The sequence below is a fragment of the Zalophus californianus genome, chromosome 5 (assembly GCF_009762305.2).
Source record: "Zalophus californianus isolate mZalCal1 chromosome 5, mZalCal1.pri.v2, whole genome shotgun sequence".
In the NCBI taxonomy this organism is placed as follows: domain Eukaryota; kingdom Metazoa; phylum Chordata; class Mammalia; order Carnivora; family Otariidae; genus Zalophus; species Zalophus californianus.
Window position 1 is genome coordinate 114,506,404 of NC_045599.1, and position 21,993 is coordinate 114,528,396.

Genomic DNA, 21,993 nt, shown 5'->3' on the forward strand with positions numbered 1-21,993 from the left:
CCTGACTACCTCTCCAGGATCATCTACTTAAAATGTAACAGGTTCATATACTTTGCCTCAGTAACAAAAACATCTAATGGCCTATAGCCCTCAAAATGTCCCTGGCACTGTTCTTGGGAATTTATAACATCTCATTGAATCCTCACTCAAATCCTATGAAGATATTTTACTATTATCCCAATTTAGGGGATGAAATTGGAGATTAGTTTTCAATATATGAGTGGGGGGTGTATAAACATTCAGTCCATTGCATTAAGATCCTCATTCATAAACTACAATAATCTCACATAGTTAAATAATGTCCCTCGTTGGGCTTTATAGAAGCAGATGCTGAGACAGAGTCTGGGGTACAAGATACTTACTGGGGATCAGCACCTGTGAAAAGAGGTGAAGCAAGATTGGACAGAGGGAGAAGTCAAACAGCAATGCAGAGCTGACAAAGCCTGGGCCAGCCTGCTCAGCAGCTCTGCAAGAAGCATGTGTTGTCAGGGTTAGACAAGAGGATGGGTCCCTTATACACACTTTGCCCAGCCACCAGATGGTTTGCTCATAGAAGGGCAAGGAGGCTCTTTTCAGCTGAGGCAGATTCTGAAGAAGCGGGCAGCTGAAGATGGTCTGTTACAACATTCCCCGTACCTTGGCAACAAGTCCTACCTTGAAAGGAGATCTGGGTGGTGCTGCTCCATGTCTATCATATATGACATTTTTGAAATTATGTTCTGGAGCACCAGCCTTCTGCAAGGTGTCCTGGCAGTATCCCAAAGTTATTTGTCCATGGTGTACCCATTCATACTCCCCTGTTGGGGAAGCCAGACCACATTCACAAGCACATCAAAGTCTCGGAGAGGTAATCTTGCAGTAATCGAATCTGTTGGACATTAACTCATTGATTCACTCATTTAGCCATAGAACACTTTTGGGGAAACTAATGACATTTCTTGAAACACCAAAAGGAAAATGCTGTCAAGCACCATGGACCCAGCAAGTATCTTGGCTATTGTGGATAGAAACTTCAGTTCTTTTTGATAATGGGAATATGCCTCTGGTTGGGAAGAATGTCAAGGCTTTGTTTATATATTCTCTAAACCTCTAAAGATAAGTATGGGTTGTATTTTTTCCTTTCTCAATTGATTTTAAGTAAAGTGGTAGTAAAATAAAACAAGTTGGTTAACAACCACTTTCTATAACTAATCATCATAATTATAGCTACTGCCTAAAACCTGGAGCTCATGAAGAAAGACCCCATGAAAATAAGCCAGACGCTCAGTAGAGCTTCTCTACTGAGCTGCCTAAACCCACACAAATGAGCCAGTTTCACACAGGATATTCATATTCACTCATGATACCCGCTGATTTTAGTTTAAGGATTAGAGGGAAGGTAATCCCTAGGAGACTGTTTATTCAGCATGCTGGAAGTTGATTTCTTTTGTGCATCTGATCTATATTTGGAGAGTAACTAAAAGCAGCAAAGAACAGAAGTCAACAGAAAGGGAAACAGATTTTATGACTTTCATTTAGTGAAGTTGCTAAAGACATGTTAATTTTCTGATTTCAGCCAAATGTTCCAGGCCTCCTATATTCCCTCATCCCTATGCTGTCAAGCTTAGCTTTCTTCCCACTTTGCTGGTTCTTTGCCCCCATCTTCTCCTACAGGATTTGAGTCTTGAGCAAACCCAATACCCCTTGGACTCCCCCAAATATAATCTTGGAGATATGACACGGTGGTGGGCAGGTCTTCTGCTACTGTTATCTTCCACTCTTCTTGTTGGTATTCATTGCTTCTGGATACTTCAGGGAGGCTGCCCCCACTACCAAATCATTCCTGGGTTCCCAAAGCTGCAAATCACTCCACACGCTGAAGGGGATGCGTGGCTTCTGGTCCTTATTCTCCCAAACACTGTAAAAAGCACAGCACAGAAATAGAAAAAAATATTTCTCCATCTGAGTCACACTTGGCCCTCTACATCTGGAGATAGTGCTGCTTTTTGTACACCAAGTCTCAAAATCCCTGTATCAGAAGCTCCTTCTACTGCCACTTAATACCCCAAAACATGAACCAGACCTAGTAGTAATTTCCCACCATTGCCCTTTTTCCCACAGAGAAACATCTTCTCTTTTTTCTCTCTCCATGCAAGTCACTCATAATTTGAGGCTATGGGACCAGCAGTAGCTGAAACAAACATAGTGGGGAGATTGTACCCCTGCTCAAGTGGTTCAAAAAGAGTTTTTCCCACCATAGGATCCAGCAACCCCTTTCCTGGGTCTATACCCAAAGGAAAGTATCTCATCTGCATTCCCATGTTCACTGCAGTATTATTCACATTAACCAAAATATGGAAACATATCTAAGTCTCAATGGATGAATGGATAAAGAAAGTGTGGTATATACTTGTATATAAGTATTTTTCAGCCTTAGAAAAGAAGGAGATCATGCCATTTGCAACATGGATGAACCTGGAGGACATATGCTAAGTTAAATAAGTCAGACGCAAAAAGACAAAAACTTCATGACCTCACTTATATATGAAAGCTAAAAAAATCAAGTATGTAGAAGCAGAGAGTAGAATGGTGGTTACCAGGGTCTGGGGAGTGGGGGCAATAGAAAGATGTTGGTCAAAGTTGCAATTACGTAAGATGAATAAGACTGGAGATCTAATGTACAGCATGATCACTACAACTATTAATATGGTATTGCATACTGGAAATGTGCTAAGGGAGTAGATTTCACCCCACACACGTAACTAAGTGAGAGGATATGTTAGTCAGCTTGACTGTGTAATCATTTCACTACATATATGTATATCAAATCATCATGCTGTACACCTTAAGTATATCAAATTTTATTTTAAAAAAAACAGACTTCCTTCTCAATGGGAGGGAAAATTAAACTTTTCTTTTCTTCCAAAGACTCAAAAGAGTGATTTCCATTATCGCTGGGAGAAGGACTGGGTCTTCTGTGGGCATGTCCGCTCTGCGGATGCCATTCTGCTGCATCTGTCAATGAAGAACATTGGAAATTCGGGGGATGTTGGGCCAAGAGTTTTCTGTGGAAGAGGTTACCAACTCCTACACGTGACAGTCACTCACGATTCCCTGATTATATCTTCCTTCCCATCATGTGAACCATGAGAAGCAGCTGGTGGGGAAAACATTTAATTTCCAAAGTTTCCAAAGATTAACATGTTACATTTTTTAAACGGCACATTAGAAAAGGATATTTGTTTATGCTTCTTGGAAAGAAGCATAGAACTAATGACAGTGCCCAGCCCAGAACTCAGCTGCCAACAACTCCCTCAAGTGCTGATGGGCTCCTGCTTGGCTCTGCTGAGGGTGATCTCTGGGCAAGGGAGCTTCCATATGTGAGGCTGGCAGGAGGGGGAAAGGAATTAACCTCCCCCCTCCTGGGGATGTACCTTCAACCAAAGAGGGGCCAGAGTTTGTAAATACCCCAAATTCCTAGCCTCCCTTTGGGACAATTCTGAGGGGTGTTCTCCAAAGTTGCTCAAAGCTTCATACTCCAGCTGCCCACGGTAGTAACCTCTTTAATGCAAACTTTGTTTTTGTCCTTTTCTATGTCACTTGTCCACTCCCTCATCATATTTCCTAGAGTCACCAATCAAATTAATAACCTCCGTCCAAATCCTTGTTTTAGGGTCTGCTTTTGTGGGAGTCCAGAAACCGCATATAAAAATCTAGGATTTCAGAAATTTTATATGCAGTCCCACAGACCTCCTATGGTGTTGGCTTCTGGAAGGTGTTAATAGAATCAGCATTTGATTTTACAGACAGCTGGAAAAATTCCTGTGTCTGCACCAGAGTCTCCACAGACCAGGAGGAAAGAGGTGGATTAGCTAGCTACAAATGGCCCGCCGTTGCTAGCTGGGGAGTAAGCTAGTAAGGCTTAGAAAGCACCTTCAAGAGAGGGAGGAGGCTGAATGCACTTTTATTAGGCACATTAGAACCCCGGAGAGGGGCTGGCTGGGGCAGGAGACTGGGCCTTCTGCAGGTCCTTATGGTTGGCTCCAACTGGGCTAATGTCTTAGAGTCATGGACAGTTGCTTCATGTCACTGAAAGCTATGGAAAAACATGAAGTATGCATTAAAAGGAGAGGGGAGCAAGATTTTGCAAGGCTGTTGCAGAAGGCAGTGCAGGAGGGAGCAATAGAAAGGGGTCTGACAAGCCATACCATGAGGGAGCAAACTTGGAGGTGCTCCTGACAGGCACCATGGGATCTCACTCTGCCTGAGAGAGCAGCCTGTGACTTCTCACTATGCAGTGGAACAGAGAAAGGACCCTTTGGAAGCAGAGGCCACTGGAAACAGACCTAGGCATTAATATTTTGCCACCAGAACTGTGAAGATGGGCCTAAGAACATCAGCTCTAGCTGCTAGGCGAACTGCTTCCAGGTTTTGAAGGCACCACAGCTGAGATGGGGAACATCTGGAAAGAAGCTCAGAGCTCCAGTGAGACTAGATTTGCAAGGGAGTCAGAAGCCACAGCAGAGGCCCTGCTCTGGGTGTGGGGGCCTGAAAGTCTGGGAAGGGACATCATCCAGTCCAGAAGAAGGGGAAAGCTCCAAGATCTGATGCAGTCCACCTGGCCATAGTTATATTTTAACTGTCATTCATGGAGAGGAAGACTATTAGGTGGGAAAATGAGTGATCATGCCCCCAGGATCTTCTCATGGGTAAAGAATACCAGGTAGGGTCAATACACAGCCACTTGCTCAATGTTAAGTAAGTTTCTATTGTTTTTTCTTTCTCATGAGCTGTGAGGGCCCTGAGTTTGCCAAATACCTCCGGCTAGCCCCTCCATCCTGCTCCTGGCCAGGAGGCTGAACAATAGGGATTACAGCAACAGACTTCCAGGCTCTCTGGCTCCAATTTGGGTTTGGCCAGTGGGAGTCCCTGGCAGGATATCAGAGAGAGAGTAGGGAGGACGCTGGGATGCTTATTTCCCTGGCTGCCTTTCCGTAAGGCCCCCCCAGGCTGGCTGTGTACCTCACTGGAGATGACAACTTCTCTCAAGGGCACCTGCTCTACAGGACTCCATCCTTTCAAGTTGGAATCACCTATCCCTTCCGTGTCTTGTCAGTCCTTACCTTGTCAGGTAACAACTCTACTGCTGCTAGCTCTGGGTGTCAGAGCTCGACCTGCGGTTCCTCTATATCCCACCCACGCCTTTATATTTGGTCCTTTTGTAAATAAACCCAGTTTGAATCATCCCAGTTTAAACATACCATCTGCTTCCTGGTAGAGCTCTAGCTCCTACGTGGCATGATGGCGGGGAGGGAATGACCAGCGGTAGGAGCAGGGCAGAGAGAAGTGTCACCTTGTCAACACCGAGGCTCTTCGTAGACCTCAGAAAGAGCAGACCGGCAACTCCGTGTCAGCTCCAAGGCAAGAACCTGGAACAAGGTCCAAAGCAGAAGCTCTCCCACGCCGATGCAGCTACTTTGGGGAGAGCCAAGAGTGACACCCAAACCTAAGGATAAACAGGGTGGGTCTGAAGATGAGAACGGAAGAATGAACCCAGCCATGTGCTGTTCACTTGAGACAGCAAACTCATCCCTTTCTTGCCACACCTACCTCTTACACACACACACGTGCGCGCACACACGCACACGCACTCACACCTCAGGGGTTTCCCCAGGATCAGGAGAACCCCTGAAGGGCTCCAGGCAGGAATGGAAGAGGCAATACATGGGGGTCAGCTTCTCAATGGGGAAGCTTTGAACTCTCCTCAGAAACCAAACTCATTTTGTTGTTCTTAGAGTCTTCGAGAGCCTACCAGCTGCTGACCATGTCTAGCCCAGGAGATGCACCTTGCCCTGGTTATGGACTATTCATCTATTTGTCCTCTGACAAGAGACCCATGCGGCGGGGCAGAAAATATCCAAGGGAAAGTAAGGACTGACTGGTGAGACAACACAGCAGGGGAGGGAAGGCTTAGCTGAGGCTGGCTAAGAGGTTGAGGTTCATCTCCCAGGTGGATGCTTTGCATGAGAGGCAGAGCGAGGGAGGTGCTGAGAGAGAAACCATGGAGGAGAGGTAGGACAGTGGTGGCTCAGTCTGGCAGCAGGCACCCAGCTCAGGCTCACAGACCCTCTGAACTCCACGGAAGTGCAGCAGTTGGCCCTCTCCTGGTCCAAAAAGGACTGACAGGCATTGTTTTCCATTTGGCGCCTGGAAGCCCTTGCAGCCCAACACTCAGCACTCCAGGCAGGGCAGCAGGCTCCAGGAAGTGACACAGGACAAATGGGAGAAACGTGACCTACCCAAGGGGGCGCAGCAGGCACAGGCTGATTTGCACACAAATGAGACACTGCCCGGGGTTCCCTAGAAAGGTATGGTAGAGGAAATCCTCTGTAGGGGGATTAAAGTGTCCCCGTAAATGAGCAGTCAGGGTAATGAGCCAACAAGTATTGGGCTTAGATGCTAACAAAAACTGTTCCCGTGGGCTGACGCTACATAGAAGCACCGTATGAGAAAGGTGTTCTCCCCTCCAATACATTGGCATGGAGAGAAAAGAACTAGAGAGAAAGGCATGATGGAAAAGAAATGCACAGTAATAACCCCAGTCTTTTCTAACAGTGTCTGACACGAATGGGGGCCTAGGGGAAAGCCCCTTTCATGGGCTGCCCAGAAGCCATCAGACTTCCTCAGATTCTCATTAAGAAAAGCTCCTCAAGAGCTTCAGAGATCCTGGCTCCAGCTTCCAAGCACCCGGCCTCCACTAACACTGAAGAGTAGAAAGTAAGTAACTCAGTTACTTGCTATCTGATAATTACAGTAAACAAAAGTTCATTTTTCTAAAACTTCACTGAAAACTTCTATCAAATACACAGAAAGTATAACTGACCTCCAAATCCAAAGTTTACCTGCCACTTTTCATTGTCTTGTGTTGTAGTTTCCTATCGTGATGACAGTTCTTTAGGAGCCCTGTGAGAGAATGCAGTCTCTGCAGCGCCTGAAACTAACACTGTAGCAGCTTTATATGTGTTAGCCATACCCGAAGCTCTTTCTGCACAGCTTTCTTCTTTCATCTGTACAACAACCCTGTGACCTAAGTACTGTGACCAAGCCCATTTTCCAGATTTGAAAACTGAGGCACAGAGAATATAAATAGCTGGCTTTAGGTAGGGAGCTGGGATATGAGGAGCAGAGCCCTAAAGTCCAAGCTCTTAATCACTGGGCTACACCCTGGAGGTGGCTGTTTGCTTCCCACACCCCACCCACCTCATATGACATCAGAAAGGTTTTGATAATGGGGAGGGGGAGGGAGATGCCTGGCAACTGGCACACACATTTCATGGAAAGTTTCAGAAATAAAATAAGGGAGAATGTATGCTTAAAATGCATACACACGGGCGCCTTGGTGGCTCAGTCAGTTAAGCAGCTGCGTACTTCAGCTCAGGTCATGATCCCGGAGTCCGGGGACCGAGCCCCTCATTGGGCTCCCTGCTCAGCAGGGAGTCTGCTTCTCTCTCTGCCTCTCCTCCCTGCTCATGCTCGCTCTCTCTCTCAAATAAAATCTTCTTTTTAAAAAAAATGCATACACAAAACCATTTTAATCTAGTAAAGACTGGTTTGAAATCTTCCAGAAGAACCCTCATCATGACCTCTTCACTTGCAATTCCAGAATAGCACAGGTGACCCAGGGGAAGAAAAGCCCACTAGAGCAGATGCCATCTAGAATTTGTCACTTCCATTCTAAATGTCATTTTGTTTGTCTTGAACACAATGTATTTACACCATTTAGTGCAGCACACAATATGAACTACTAAACAAGTAATTGAAATCAACAGTGATCAGGGCACCTGGGTGGCTCATTCGGTTAAATGGCTGCCTTCCGCTCAAGTCATGATCTCAGGGTCCTGGGATAGAGTCCCACAGGGAGCCTGCTTCCCCCTCTCCACCGCTTGTGCTCTCTTGAGTTCTCTCTCTCACTCTCAAATAATAAAAAATCTTAAAAAAAAAATCTACAGTGATCAATGAAGTATGGGGAAGGGGGAAACACAAAAAAGCACATGAAAATACTTGCATTTGTGCTATGGCCAGAAGTGTGCTGTGAGTTGCAGTGAGCAAAATCAAAGCTGTTTAAGCCAGGTTTTCTCCAATTCTTTTTTTTTTTTAATTTGAAAGAAAATAGCAAAAGGAATAAGAAATTAATACTACTAGATATTTTATGTAAATAAAAATCTAAATATACCTCAAATCATTATTATTGGGGGTCAAACTCACCTTCAGGGCAACAATACTGTTTTCTCAGAATTAAGGGCAAAATTGGAAATGTCCCTTTCTCTCAAATGTGGCAGAAGAGAAAAAGGAGAGTGGCTTTCTGTCAAGAGTCCTGCACCCTTTTCCTGAAACCTAACCCTAACTTCTCTGTTTTCATTCCTTGCTCTCCTGGACTCCATCCCCTTCACCATCCTCTCTCTTTTCTTCTGCCTCTGCACCGTTCCCTTACAAGGGAGCTGTGAATTGGTGAAAATTGAAAGATTGCATTCTTCTTTCCATCTCATTTGTAGTAAATAGTGAACCAAGAAATTGATTTATAAAGAAAGAACCAGCTCTGGGGCACATGGGTGTCTCAGTCAGTTAAGCATCTGCCTTTGGCTCAGGTCATGATCTCAGGGTCCTGGGATCAAGCCTCGGGCTCCCCGCTCAGTGGGGAGTCTGCTTCTCCCTCTCACTCTCCCTCTGTGCTCTCTCGCTCTCAGTCTCTCAAATAAATAAAATCTTGGGCGCCTGGGTGGCTCAGTTGGTTAAGCTACTGCCTTCGGCTCAGGTCATGATCCTGGAGTCCCAGGATCGAGTCCCGCATCAGGCTCCCTGCTCAGCAGTGAGTCTGCTTCTCCCTCTGACCCTCCCCTCTCTCATGCTCTATCTCATTCTCTCTCTCAAATAAATAAATAAAATCTTAAAAAATAAATAAATAAATAAATAAATAAATAAAATCTTAAAAAAAAAAGAACCAGATCTGATTTAATAAAGCATCAGTTTATGACCTAAAAAAAGAACTAGAGACCATATTAGTAGCATATTTAAACATAAATCTTAATTAGAATATTAATACTCAACCAACACAGAGGACATCTAGACCAGTAAGAAAAGCCACCTAGGTTTGCCTGGTTATTTACATAGGAGCAGCAAGGGTATTAATTTATGATAGGTTTGGTTTGGAAACCAAACTCCTTAAGTTTGGTTTCCTGGAAGTTATCATAAGGAATCTAAGATGGACTCTATCATTTGCTATCCTGAGATTAGCCTCTTAGCCAAGCTGAAAAATTTCTCTCCTCCAGATTTCACTGGCAGTACCTATGAATGTGGACAAATTCTCTTTCTCTGTTGTGGAGGTCCCCCAAATACCCCAAGCTTCCTAGCCTGCCCAGAAATGATCTTCCTGGCTCACCTGTAGGGCTAGACCCTATAAGACAGATACCAGGACAGTCTTTCTTGGAGGCTCCCTTAGCTCCTCAAAAATGTCTGGTCATATCTGATTAAATGGGCATCTTTCCCATATATGACATTCTAGGCAAGGCTTTAGGAGCCTTGCTTTCTCAATCAATTTTCCCAGTTATGGCCTGGTTAAAAAACAAAAAACAAAAAACACAGATTCTTATTGAACTTTTGCAAGTAACTATATTGTTGTGAAAAGTAGGAATACACAATAATAGTTTCTGAATTCAAGACACAGGAGATGGGGAGGTTAGTGAGAAAAATATATCATTTAAAAATGTTTTATTTCAGTTTACAGATAAAGGCAACGAAACTGTTATGGGGTACAGATAAGCTGAAGAGGAAAAGGCTTCCTTTCATATCCAGAAAATATAGCATTAAAGCAACATCAATAATATTCCAAACACACAACCACAGTCATGCTTCATCAGTTCTTTTAAGTTCCATATGATCAGTTCTTGCTCTGTCATATCTTGGGTTAGCAGTTCTATGAAGCAATCTGCTTCTCAACTACAGAATTCTGGTAATCCTCACTCAATCTTCAGGGACAGACTAAAATCTGTCTAAGCAATGCCAACAGAAGCCTGTACCCAGAGTCCCTATTCTTTGAAGTGCCGTTAGTTCAAAGTACCTGGAATAGTCCTTCTATGGGGTTCTGAGGCAGTCATTGTTTTTATTATTAAGCAAATATGAGAAATTCCAGAATATTCAGCTATGTAATTGTATTGTTCATTCATCTCCTATAGTGAAAGAGTCATGCTTTTCTTTTTAACTGTAGGTTAAATCTGTTAAATTTGTACAGGTAAAATGTTATCAGTACAATACTTTAGAAGTTTTGTACTTCGTGGGAAGCCCCAAAAGACATGTCAATATGCTAATTTTTCAAGAATATATGGGAAGCACAGGGAAAGCACAGAAATAATATGAAATTGTTCTGATGAGATTTCCTATATTTATCAGAATTTGTGGTGGTATATACCAAGAATATATCAAGGATACCAAGTAAAGTGAGTCAGTAAGTCTGGAGCAAGTCTTAAACACTACATTTTAATAAAACTTCAGACGTAAGTCTAACGTACATCTCCAAGTAAAAACCACTGGCCAAGAAGATGCTAGGTTCAAATTTTTATTTTTTTTAATTTTTTTAAAGATTTTATTTATTTATTTATGAGAGACGGGGGGAAGAGAGAGAGAGAAGGAGAGAAGCAGAGGGAGAAGTAGGCTCCCAAGGAGCAGGGAGTCCGATGCGGGACTCGATCCCAGGACCCTGGGATCATGACCTGAGCCGAAAGGCAGACGCTTAAGCATCTGAGCCACCCAGGCGCCCTAGGTTCAAATTTTTAAAGTCAGGTCACAACCAAGTTTTAAATAAGAAATGAAATTATGACTGATAACCCTATCGCACCTGTTGACTTACAACATCAGACAGAGAACCACTATGAAGGTTTTCATTAATATGTTGGAAAATAATGTAAAGTTAAAAGTGAGCTTTGCGTTAGAGAATCGTGCGGAGCCACCAGTAGAGGGCACAATAAACAGATTACAGAACAAACCTGAGTGTCTGTCCTCCCATACAGAGCTGACTGCAGCATTTGTCTTACAGAATCTTAAACTGTTAGTAACAAAAGTGAGAAGGTGCATCTGAGACTTGGTGAATTTGTACCTTCATATCTCATTGCCATACCAGCTTCATGGATATTATTTAGGGGATTCCTGCCAGGGGTAGAGATGCCTAGAGTATTGTTAGAAGACTCCTCTTATCCAACGTCTAATTTGACTCTTCACCTCAGGCTTTATTTACATCAATAGCTTTTCAAACATTTTATTATACAACATCAAATTAAAGAACATACACATCTATATACTCATCCCAAGATTTAGTAAGGAGATAAAGGTACTTGCTTCAGATATTTTCAAGAAACCAAAAACAGTACATAGAGAGTTGAAGCCTTTTTGAACCCTGTCCCAGCTCCATTTGCTTCCCCCCCTGTGTTTAACAATTCCAGAATAAACCACTATTCTATCATCAATAGGGGCTGTTCCCCCATATGTGTAATGCTTATATCACATATAAGGAAGTACCGTTCATTTTATAATCTATTATTGTGTTCCAGTGTGCACTATTCCTTCCTTCCCCTTGGATTGTTTTTATTCCTGCTACTGGATTGGAAAATATGTTTCTTCTCATTCTTTCAGTACTATATTTTCAAGCCAGTGTACACATCACATTTAAGGACCTTAGAATCTTAAATCTGATCCTCCCAATTCCCATTCTTCATGTCATCTATCATATTGTTCCTTTTTATCATCATTGTCCATCACCCATTAATATTTGATCTCACATTTCTGAGTAGTGGGAGGAAGCATCTGTCTGCATCAGCTCCATTTATTATGCTGCTGAGAGTCTGCAAATAACCTTCTAATGGGTCTTTTTCACGTCCATCTAAACATCACTATCAGATTAATTTTTGCAAAGTTCAGCTTTCTTTCATTACAACTTGCTATCACCTGTGAACTCTGTAATATTTTCTAGCTCAAGTGTCCACTGATAATGTTTGAAAACATGTAATATGTCACATCATATTTTTTCTGCCTTCTCTCACTGTTGCCAAACATCACATGCTTCCCTAATTTAGATCATGACCCTTCTCCCGTAATAACTTCTGTGTGCATTTCTGTATCTGCTTTTTATTATACCTGGAGGCACTTTTCCTCTTCAAATCTTATCCTTCCTCCTAAATCCACTTGGAGGCCCATTTGTGAGAAGTCTTATGCCAACCACTCCATTTTCATCTTTATCTCTTGCCTCATCTCTTAGACTTTTAAAGTCTATCAGACAATTTAACAGTGATCATATATTCTTTTAAGCTCTCTGTATTCCTTAAAGGACCATTCCCTCTTGATTGGAAAATAGCATTGGTTGTTTATTGGCCCTTTCATTTAACTGACAGATGCAATAGTATTTATTAATTTGAATTCGACTTCAAAACACTCTAACAATTAAATACAAAGCATTTGTCTACTGTGTGTAAGAGAATTTGCCTGGCTAGTTTTATAAAAGATCTCTGATTAAATCAGTGCTATCTCCCTTCCTTGTTATTTCAGATCACCGTTAACGGGCATTCAAATATTTAGTGAGAATGTATTGTAAGTCTCTATGCTACACATCATGGGGAAATGCAGAGACATACCTACCCACTAGAAATCATGCATAAGAGATGGTAGAGTCTGGTCTGCCCAAGTTAAAATCTCAGTTCTACCACTTACTATGTGACCTTCGAAATTCCTCTTCATGCTTTAGGTTATCATTCAAATAAGGGCAAATGGCCAACCATCTGAAGTCGGTTGGAAATGTCTATAGGAAAACAGCTAGGTGTATGGGTCTCCAGTTACTCATTCTAGGATAGCACACAGCAATCTGACAGATCTGGACCCTGGATTTCAGGAGAGGGGCCTTCTACCCTTGGGTTGTGGAGCTTTCAAGCTAGGTAATTAGGAAAGCTCCGGTTCCTCTCTGCTGTCATCAGAAGCTGGAGCACACTAGCAATATGGTGGGGTAGGTCTTGCCTCTAGCCCTGTTCTTCTAGCTCAGCAATGGTAGTTGAAGGGAGAACCAGCCCTTCTGTCTGCAAGATCAGGGAACTAGGGTACATGCCAGTGGCAGGATCCATCACCTTAACAGTGATGGTTGGTAAAGCACTGGTATGGAGAGCAAGCCTTGTGTTCAGCGATGGCCCAGAGTTTAAGGCAATCAATCCTTGTCAGTTTCCAAGGAACTTTGCAGTAAGCCAGCTCCTTTCTTCCATGTCAGCCGATAGAGGATCAGTCTCAGATAAATTACTCTTATCTCTCACTTTCCTCATCTGTAACACTGGCATAATTAGTATCTACCCTCATGGCATTGATGTGAGTTCAACTGGGTTACATACAGTATGCATAAAAGAGTAACTTGTGCATGCTAAGAGCTTAATAAGTATTAGCCCTAATTATGTGTGCATATATAATTATAGCACATGTGCCTTTCAAGTGAAACCATGCTATACAAGTTTGGAGTGAGTCACTAACTAGAATTTCCAGAGACAATAATCTACATCAATCCATAGTTTGCCTCCTCTCAAATCTGCCTGTACAGAATCTCACATCATGTTGTCAGCTTTCCTGTCTGGATTTTACACTCTCTATCTACTTGTTTTGATCCCTGGATCCCAAGGCCTGACCACATCTGGACCTCACTTCTGCCTATGAGCTAGCTGGTCTGAGTGACTAAGTACCACCTGGCTCCTCCTTACTTGTGGACATCCCGGACCTCCCAAAGACCTTAGTTCTTCCCCAGGCCCTTTACTGCAATTTGTGTTACCATACCCTAGGACCTCCCATTCACTCTCAGACCAGACTGAGGTCTGCCATTTCGTCCTCCTCTAAAGCTTTGTCTTTTACTTTCCCTTCTCTCTTCTGAGATCATGTGTGACCCTTCAGTGAGGCTTGTCTTAGCTCAGGCTGCTGTAACAAAATACCATAGACTTAAACAACAAACACATATTTCTCACTGTTCTGGAGGCTGGGAAGTCCAAGATCAAGGTGCTGGCTGATTATGTGTCTGGTGAGGACCCTCTTCATGGTTTTCAGATGGCTGTCTTCTTGCTGTATCGTCATATAGCTGAGAGGGAGGTCATCTCTCGTGTTTATCCCGTAAGGGCACTAGTCCTCTTGTGTTTATCCCGTAAGGGTGCTAGTCCCATTATGAGGCTCTACCCTCATGACTTAATCACCTCCCAAAGGCCCAACCCTTCATGTTAGCATCACACTGGGGCCTGGGGCTTCAACATGTGAATTTGGGGAGGACACAACAAAGTCTGTAGCAAGGCTCTACCACCTGATATAACTTTTGTTCCTATTTTTTCTAGTCTCTCAATCTTGTCACCTCTTACAGCATTTCTTTTGTGAGCAATAGAACTGAATCATGACATATTTTATAGGTTATTATTAGACACAGTAATGCTCAAGAATGACTAAGACAAAGCCCTTACTATCAGGGGACTCACAGCTCGCAAGAAAGACAAACTATAACAACATTATAAATTAATTTGTAATAGTATGTATAGGGTAGCCAGCAAATACACTGAGAAAGGGATATATATATGGGTCACAATTCGATTTTTGGCATCCTTCATGTGCCAGATCCTGGGTTGAAGAAAAGGGAAAAAAAAGACTTTTTCTTCAGGAGTGACAAAATTAGCACCTGAGTACACAAAGCAGCTAGCATTAAAGAAGAAAATCCTGAGACGGCGGGAGCTCTTTCGCCATGGAGGCCGGGCCGATCTCCAAGCGGAACCAGGATGCCACTGTCTACGTCGGGGGCCTGGACGAGAAGATTAGCAAACCATTGCTGTGGGAGCTATTTCTCCAGGCAGGGCCAGTAGTCAACACCCACATGCCAAAGGATAGAGTCACAGGTCAGCACCAAGGCTATGGCTTTGTGGAATTCTTGAGTGAGGAAGTTGCTGACTATGCCATTAAGATCATGAACATGATCAAACTCTATGGGAAACCAATACGGGTGAACAAAGCATCAGCTCACAACAAGAACCTGGACGTGGGGGCCAACATTTTCATTGGCAGTCTAGACCCGGAGATTGATGAGAAGCTGCTTTATGATACTTTCAGCGCCTTTGGGGTCATCTTACAAACCCCAAAGATTATGCGGGACCCTGACACAGGCAACTGCAAAGGTTATGCCTTTGTTAATTTCACTTCCTTTGATGCTTCGGATGCGGCTATTGAGGCCATGAATGGGCAGTATCTCTGTAACCGTGTCCTATGCCTTTAAGAAGGGCTCCAAGGGTGAGCTCCATGGCTCAGCAGCTGAATGACTTCTGGCAGCCCAGAACCCACTCTCCCAGGCCGACCGCCCTCATCAGCTGTTTGCAGATGCACCTCCTCCACCCTCAGCCCCCAATCCTGTGGTATCATCATTGGGGTCCGGGCTTCCTCCACCAGGCATGCCTCCTCCTGGGTCCTTCCCACCCCCAGTGCCGCCTCCTGGAGCCCTTCCACCTGGGATACCCCCAGCTATGCCCCCACCACCTATGCCTCCTGGGGCTGGAGGACATGGCCCACCATCAGCAGGAACCCCAGGGGCTGGACATCCTGGACATGGACACTCACATCCTCACCCATTCCCACCGGGTGGGATGCCCCATCCAGGGATGTCTCAGATGCAGCTGGCCCACCATGGCCCTCATGGCTTAGGACACCCCCATGCTGGGCCCCCAGGCTCTGGGGGGCAGCTACCACCCCGACCGCCACCCGGAATGCCTCATCCTGGACCTCCTCTGATGGGCATGCCCCCTCGAGGGCCTCCGTTTGGATCTCCCATGGGTCACCCAGGTCCTATGCCTCCACATGGGATGCGTGAACCTCCTCCACTGATGCCTCCTCATGGATACACTGGGCCTCCACGACCCCCACCCTATGGCTACCAGCGGGGGCCCCTCCCTCCACCCCGTCCCAACCCCCAGCCTCCAGTTCCCCCTCGTGGCCCACTTCGAGGCCCTCTTCCTCAGTAATTTCTCATTCTCTTGCCTCCTGTTCTATCTTCCCAATATTTTTTCAATTCCTTGGACCAGTCAGAGTTGCTGTAGCTCCCTATGGCTAAGGCACTAATCCCTCTCAGGCCTTTTTTTTTTTTCCCCTTACGTGTAATATTTTTCACAGGAGGTTTTATTTTTTTTCTATGTTGGTCCTAAGTGTTTTGCAAATGCACAGAGAAAATAAAACTAAACTCCTTGTTTAAAAAAAAAAAAAAGAAGAAAATCCTACAAGCTTGTTTCCATATTTGCTTCAAGTATCTATTCTTTCTTTCTTTCTTTCTTTCTTTCTTTCTTTCTTTCTTTCTTTCTTTCTTTCTTTCTTCTTTCTTTCTTCTCTTTCTTTCTTTCTTTCTTTCTTTTCTTCTATCTATCCATCCATCTACCTACCTATCTGTTTGCCTGAACCATTTCCCAAAATAAAACATCATCATGACATCTCATCCCTTAATATTCTAACATGCATTTCAAAAAACAAAAAAAAAAACCTAAGGACATTCTCTTATATAAGCACAACACCATTATCAACATCATACCTAACAATTAACAAAAATTCCCTAATCTACTCTACCAGCCAACTGTGCTTTATTGTCCCTTTTCTCCCCACCTGTTACCCACCTTCTCTTTTGGGCTCAGAGCCCAGAGAGAGACTGTCATATCCAGGCTCCCAGGTGGGTTCAGCCAACAGCAAGCACCCACAGGTATTGGAGGCCAACAGGAAGCACCAGGAAGGGATGAAGGGCGGGAGCATCTGGGACGCTTTTACTCTGCTCCTCCTTGCCAGATTGCTGGTCTGGCCTTGGCTGCATCACATCAGGCTTCCCTATTAATCCCCAGGTACATCAGCATCCTTTGTTAGTTGGTCTGGCCCTGAACACACCTCTCAATAGTATCGCCATTAAATACTTCATGATTAAGTTCTTTTGAGTTTGTCATCTGTTTCCTGTGAAGATCTTGCCTGATATTTGAATGGCCCATATTCAAATGTTCACCATTGGTCCAAAGTATTTTTAAAGCTTTATTTTAAAAACCAAAATTCAATCAAAAGTTCCACATTGGACTTGGTTCTGCCTCATTAGTCTCTTAATCCAGTAACTCCTCCTTTTTTTTTCTTGCCATTGACTTTTTTTAGGAAACCAGTTATCATAGAAGTCCCACATTCTGAATGTGTCCAATTGTTTCCTCATAGTGTTACTTAATTTGTTCTTCTCTGTGTCGTATTTCCTTTAATGTGAATCTAATCAAGCCTTCAGATCCAACTTCCATCATAAACACTGTATAATTTATAAGGCATTGTCATCACTAATAGTGGGAAAATTGGATAGTAAGTTTAATTACCAAGTGATGATACCCATATTTCTCTATTTCAAAAGGGTTTTTTCCCCCACATTTGCTATTAGCAAGTAATTTGTGGGGGTGATATTTTGGTACCAAGTGAATGTCTAGGGCTCTGTCACCCATTCTGCTAGCAGTTTTAGCATTCATTCTTGGTCTTTGTCTGGATTAATTATTTCATTATGTCTTGTAAACTTATTATTTTCTATTTCTATCATTATTTCTACATTCATTGCTAATGTTCTTCTGTAAATAAGAGCTTTACTTTAATGACAAGGACTATTTCTTTTTCTTGACAACAGTTGCTACAATAAAAGCAGAATACACTCTAAGTTTTTCCCCCTTCAGTTCCTTACTCTGAAATCAGGCAATCGATGAATGTGATTTCTAGTATAAATTCTCTATATTGTGTTTCATTAATGAGACCTCAGAATTCTGTATAATTAAGCTTGAACTGGTTATCAGGGAAACTGAATGCTATGCCATCTGCCTTCTTACCTTAAGTTACTGTTGCAGAGGTATCCTGGCTAGCCCTGATCATCCATACAGTTCTAGCCCTAAGAGATGCAGACCTCAGGTAACACAAACCAGAGAGAAGAAACCATTATCAGTAGCTGGCAATTACACCCCAATTAGATTGCACATCTCAGAGGAGCACTCAAAATGCATTCAAAAGGGCTATTATCTCTTTTCTGTGTTAGCTATTAGTTTCACAAGTCTTTGATCAGAAGATCGTGAAGCTTTGCTCTATTGTTACATTGCTTTCTCTACATGTATACCAAAATAAGCCATTTTGCTCCCCTAAGTGCTTCTGTCTGGAAGAAATAATGGATTTTTAAAAGCTAGGCAATGAGACTTCTCTGTTCTGTTTGGATTTTTATAAGCGATCATTAGGGGCCTGGCTTTTTGTTCTACTTAAATGCACCTCTGGTTGCCTCCGTCACTCCCTCTGTGCTGTCACAGGTATTTGCGGTGGGTAACAGCAGCTCGTCACCAAGCTTCCGGTAGGGAATACTCAGTGCTGTTCATCTGCATGGCCCTGGACTTTTCTGTGCAGCCTCCACCTCTTGGTAGCTGTTTCTCAATTACAAACATCAAAGTAAATGGAGAAAACCAGTTTGGGGTGAGGGGAAGGCTTATATGACCATCATCAATTAATAAAGTCCTTTTCCACTAAGACTAACAATAATCAAGTGAGATGTCTAACATTCCTGTTGTCATCACAAATAAAGCTTCATTCAATAGTTGATGAAATCTTTATAGTTATTGAGAAAACAGAATAATTCATATTTGCCAAAAGCCTCTAAGCTATAGGATGTACTCAAAAAAAATTGTGATATGGTTCGTCTGGTCACTGGCTTCTTTGCTCTCAGATCTATTCTCTCTTTCCCATCTGCTCTGTGTCACATGGGTTGTTGCCCCTGCAAACAAAAATTCCCAGTGTATTCATTTTCTATTGTTGGATAACAAAATTACCATAAATGTTGTGGCTTAAAATAGCACCCAATTATTATCACATAGTTATGTAACTCAGAAGTCTGGGTGAGTTCAGCTGGTTCTCTGCTCAGGATCTCATAAGGTCCCCCTCAAGGTGGCAGCTGGGCTCTTAATTTGCAGGCCCTCTGGAAGGATCCACTTCCTAATTCATCCAGGTTGTTGGCAGACCTCCGTTCTTTGCAGCTAGGTCCCTTTCCCTTGCTGGCTGACAATAGGAGGCTAGACCCTGCTCAGTCACTGACTGGGGGCTGTGCACGAATAGTACAAACTGGGCTCAGGGTTAAGGAGGACTGTGATGAAGCTAACCATTCAAGGCCATTAGAGAATACTCCCCACAGCTGGGCAGCATGTCCTTCCTTACAGGAGGATCTAACCAGTGGTTGGCAAACTGTGACCCATGGGCCAGGTCTGAATGGCTACCTGTTTTTGTAGAGTCCTACAAAGTAAAAATGGTTTTTATAGTTTTAATGGTTACATTTCAAATGATTATGTAAGTAACTTCATAGCATCTTCATTATGTTGTTGCCCAGCATACAAAGGCAGAAATATTTACTATCTAGCCCTTTACAGAAAGAATTAGCAGAACCTTGAATTCTGTGCAGAGTATATTTGTTGTCTCTACGAGTCTGGCAGGCCAGAAGAGAGGGCTTGGGGGAGGTGTCAGGGAGCAGGGAGTTCTGATACTTGGGGGAGTAAATAGAAGACACCCCAAGTAGAAAAAAAAACAAATCTTGGAATCACGATAGCAGAGCCGGCCTAAAAAGTGAGACTGTCATTTAAATCTCCCTGGAACACAATATAATTTTTTAAGTCTTTGTTAATTTGTTGTAACAAAAATGCTCTTGTTTTAATTTGCATATCATTTGGTTACTAATAAAGTTGGAGTTGGATTTTTTTCATGTGCTAATTTGAAGAATTGCAAATGACTGCCACAAATAAAATGAACAGACTTTTCAACCAAGGACAAAAACAAAATATTCTTAAACTACAATAATCTATAAAATGGAAAATATATCAACGTCCCAACCAAAAACTGAGCAAATGTGTGTTAAGGTTTATTCTTTTAAACTCAAAAACAAAACTAAAATTTGAAGCATAACTTCTGAGTCCAAAACTTCGTAGCTGGACATTTTGAAATACTTGGGGTAGTTTCCTAATATTTGCTATAAGTCCACTTCTCTATCAATTTGACTAAACTGAATTGTATTCCTAAGACTCATGTTATCAAAGAACAGAAAATGTTTTTTCATAATGCAATTGGAGTCAAACAACCAAGTTTAAATTTGCAATAAGGATATTTTCTCTTGAAGAGATTACAGTACAAAGTTTTATAAATGTTAGTGCATAATTAGAAAACTTATGTCTGATTGCATTCAGCTCTTGTTTAATAGTAAAATTCTCTTTAATGACCAAATTGTGATCTTTAAGTACTATTTTCTACTAAAAGTCGTTCCTTTTGAGAAATAGTTAATTTCAGGTCCACAAGAGGACATTTACAAAATGAGTCAGACATGTTTTTGTGCCAGAAAGCAAGGAAACAATTAGACGCTAAAGAGGTCACGTCAACAGTACACAGTAACTAAGCTGAAAAGACATCTGCTGGCAAAGTTGGGGCAATTTGAGCAAAAAAGAATGACATGGGTGTTTAAAACATCAATATAGAAAAATTCAGTAATTTACAATGACTCTCAGGGAAAGACTGGTCACTATCTGAATCTGCTAAGGTACCGACTCTACGCCAAAAATTGATAAAAAAAAAAAAGAATCAAGACTCCACCTTTCCTGAACCAGCTATGTTTCAGCTTATCTAAGAGTTGATGAGGTCAAGTTCTTCATAAAAATACAGAAGAAATAACAGACCTAGAAAATCACCATTTTTCAATCTTGGAGAAACAGTGGATCTAAGAAATGATTAATGGCTAACCAATCAATAAGTGCCAAGTTGCTGGGGACTTTATAACAGAGAGATCCAGTTGCTACCTCCTAATACACTGGTCTAGCTCAGCATCACTGAGTTAGGCCTCAGCATTGCACTTCAAGGTACAAGGCAACAGGAACTATAAAAACCCATTTTTGAAGTATTTTTACTGATTAAATGGAAACCAAATCTAAATCATGCTTCAAGATCTAACAACCAGTTTACAGGTAATAAAAATGGAGAATAGAGGAACTCCCCAACACCATGAGAAAGCAATCCACCAAATTCAAAATGTGGAATTCTCCATAATACAAAGGACTGGTTCCTCTAATAAATGAACTGTATTTAAAGGGGGCAGGAGGGTATAGAACAAAAGACGTAATAGATGTAACAAACAAATGCAATAAATGGGCCTTGTTTGGATCCTAATATGAACAAACCAACTATAAACAGCATTTGAGACTATCAAAAAATTTTAATATGGGCTGGATATTAGGTGAAATTAAGAAACCACTGTTAATTTTGTTAGGTCTGATCATGATGTCATGATTATATGAGGAGAAAAAAACAGACCTTATCAGTTAGAAATGCTCCAGCCAGTATAAACTTTCCTCAAGTCCAGTGAGGCCTCTCTAAAGCAGGGAAGAAATTTGCATGGGCTTTGAAATGGGATTTTCTGATCCAAAATAGCACTTGCTTCTTTTGGTGCAATGTACCTCATAAATGACCAGGAATTTGGGGGAGAGAAAAATGTGAGTCAGAAGTTATGTCACTGAATACATGATTTTTGCAGTCATGGTAAGCTTTCTTACATTTAGCGAGAAGGTCTTAGAAATACATGAAGACTTCGGGGTGCCTGGGTGGCTCAGGTCATGATCCCAGGGTCCTGGGATTGAGCCCCGCATCGGGTTCCCTGCTCTGCGGGAAGCCTGCTTCTCCCTCTCCCATTCCCCCTGCTTGTGTTCCCTCTCTTGCTGTGTCTCTCTCTGTCAAATAAATAAATAAAATCTTAAAAAAAAAAAAAAAGAAATATATGAAGACTTCAGGAAAAAAACTGTGTCTACACATGAGGACCTTCAATGAAGTAGTGGTTCTTAAAGCCAATAAACCAGCCACCTAAGTTTTCCATTATAGAAAAGTCTCTGGTAGAGTCGCAGGTGCAGGTGAAGATACATCAGAGATGCACCCCTCTGT

The 21,993-nt window shown here is 42.5% G+C and overlaps 1 pseudogene; it reads left to right on the forward strand.

The window, feature by feature from the left end:
• Positions 1 to 14,764: 14,764 nt before the first annotated feature.
• On the forward strand, positions 14,765 to 16,028 carry LOC113928489 (annotated as a pseudogene).
• The last annotated feature ends 5,965 nt before the right edge of the window (positions 16,029 to 21,993 follow it).